The 2,498-nt window shown below is 38.0% G+C and overlaps 1 non-coding gene across 1 annotated transcript; it reads left to right on the top strand.

Annotated features, from left to right (window-relative positions):
* The first annotated feature begins 917 nt into the window (after positions 1 to 917).
* Positions 918 to 1,025, top strand: LOC130971281 (small nucleolar RNA R71). The gene has a single exon (XR_009082508.1). It is a non-coding gene; the product is annotated as a small nucleolar RNA R71 (small nucleolar RNA).
* The last annotated feature ends 1,473 nt before the right edge of the window (positions 1,026 to 2,498 follow it).

The following is a 2,498-nucleotide window of genomic DNA, read 5'->3' as shown; positions in this document are numbered from 1 at the left end:
AGAGCTCATGAATGGTAGAAGTAAATCCAATGGAATCTTTATGGTCTCAATGTGAGCCTCAGATTCCCATGGTTCCTCATTAGGGAACTCATTGGATGCCAGTGGACGTCCATTGAGGTCTTCCTCAGAGGCGTTCACTGCCTCTTCATCCTCTCCAAATTCGACCATGTTGATGACCTTGCACTCTCCTTTTCTGTATTGCTTGGAAGAGTACTAGGAGGGAGTTCAGTAATTTTCTTGCTCAGCTGTCCCACTTGTGCCTCCAAATTCCTAATGGAGGACCTTGTTTCAGTCATGAAACTTTGAGTGATTTTGATTAGATCAGAGACCATGGTTGCTAAGTCAGAGTGGTTCTGCTTAGAATTCTCTGTCTGTTGCTGAGAAGATGATGGAAAAGGCTTGCCATTGCTAAACCTGTTTCTTCCACCATTATTATTGTTGAAACCTTGTTGAGGTCTCTGTTGATCCTTCTATGAGAAATTTGGATGATTTCTCCATGAAGAATTATAGGTGTTTCCATAGGGTTCTCCCATGTAATTCACCTCTTCCATTGAAGGGTTCTCAGGATCATAAGCTTCTTCTTCAGATGAAGCATCCTTAGTACTGCTTGGTGCATTTTGCATTCCAGACAGACTTTGAGAGATCAAATTGACTTGCTGAGTCAATATTTTGTTCTGAGCCAATATGGCATTCAGAGTATCAATCTCAAGAACTCCTTTCTTCTGATTTGTCCCATTGTTCACAGGATTCCTTTCAGAAGTGTACATGAATTGGTTATTTGCAACCATTTCAATGAGCTCTTGAGCTTCTGTAGGCGTCTTCTTTATATGAAGAGATCCTCCAGCAGAGCTATCCAATGACATCTTGGATAGTTCAGAGAGACCATCATAGAAAATACCTATGATGCTCCATTCAGAAAGCATGTTAGAAGGACATTTTCCGATCAATTGTTTGTATCTTTCCCAAGCTTCATAGAGGGATTCACCTTCCTTCTGTCTGAAGGTTTGGACTTCCACTCTAAGCTTACTCAATTTTTGAGGTGGAAAGAACTTTGCCAAGAAGGCATTGACTAGCTTTTCCCAAGAGTTCAGGCTTTCTTTAAGTTGTGAGTCCAACCATGTCCTAGCTCTGTCTCTTACAGCAAAACGGAATAGCATAAGTCTGTAGACCTCAGGGTCAACCCCATTAGTCTTGACAGTGTCACACATTTGCAAGAATTCAGCTAAGAACTGATGAGGATCTTCCAATGGAAGTCCATGGAACTTGCAATTCTGTTGCATTAGAGAAACTAATTGAGGCTTAAGCTCAAAGTTGTTTGCTCCAATGGCAGGGATAGAGATGCTTCTCCCATAGAAGTCGGGAGTAGGTGCAGTAAAGTCACCAAGCACCTTCCTTGCATTGTTGGCATTGTTGTTATTTTTGGCTGCCATGGGTTCTTCTTCTTTGAAGATTTCTGTTAGGTCCTCTACAGAGAGTTGTGCCTTAGCTTCTCTTAGCTTTCGCTTCAAGGTCCTTTCAGGTTCAGGGTCAGCTTCAACAAGAATGCCTTTGTCTTTGTTCCTGCTCATGTGAAAGAGAAGAGAACAAGAGAATATGGAATCCTCTATGTCACAGTATAGAGATTCCTTGAGGTGTCAGAGGAACAGAAAAATAGAAGAAAGAGGTAGAAGAATTCGAACTTAGTGAGATAGAGTTCGAATTGTGCATTGAGGAGGAGTGGTACTCCATAAATAGAAGGATGTGAGAAGAGGGGAAGAGGTTTCGAAAATTAAATTAAAAAGATTTTAAAAACATTTTGAAAAACTTTAATTGATTTTCGAAAATCAAGAGTGGGAAAGAAATCAAGTAATTTTTGAAAAAGATTTTGAAATTAGAAATCAAAAAGATATGATTAAAAACTGTTTTGAAAAAGATGTGATTAAAAAGATATGATTGAAAAGTCATGTTTTTTTTTTAAAAGATATGATTGAAAAGATATGATTTAAAAAACAATTTAAAAAGATTTGATTTTAAAAAATAATGACTTGACTAACAAGAAAAGATATGATTCAGACATTAAACCTTTCTCAACAGAAAAGGCAACATACTTGAAATGTTCAATCAAATCATTAATTGTTAGCAAGTATCTTTGAAAAAGGAAAGAAATTGATTTTGAAAAAGATTTGATTGAAAAGATATGATTTGAAAAAGATTTGATTTTGAAAAACTTTGAAAACTTGAAAAAAATTTGAATTAAAAACAGAATCTTCCCTCTTGTGCCATCCTGGCATTAAACACCCAGAATGGTGCACATTCTGGCGTTTAACGCCCAATGCTATACCTTTTTGGGCGTTAAACGCCCAACCAGGCACCCTGGCTGGCGTTTAAACGCCAGTCTGCCTTCTTCACTGGGCGTTTTGAACGCCCAGCTTTTTCTGTAGAATTCCTCTGCTGCATGTACTGAATCTTCAGTTCTCTGTATTATTGACTTGAAAATAGAACCAAGATCAAATAAACAA

Source organism: Arachis stenosperma, chromosome 3 (assembly GCF_014773155.1).
Source record: "Arachis stenosperma cultivar V10309 chromosome 3, arast.V10309.gnm1.PFL2, whole genome shotgun sequence".
Classification (NCBI taxonomy): Eukaryota; Viridiplantae; Streptophyta; class Magnoliopsida; order Fabales; family Fabaceae; genus Arachis; species Arachis stenosperma.
The sequence above is the reverse complement of the archived record's forward strand: the minus strand, read 5'-3'. Positions and strand labels throughout refer to the sequence as shown.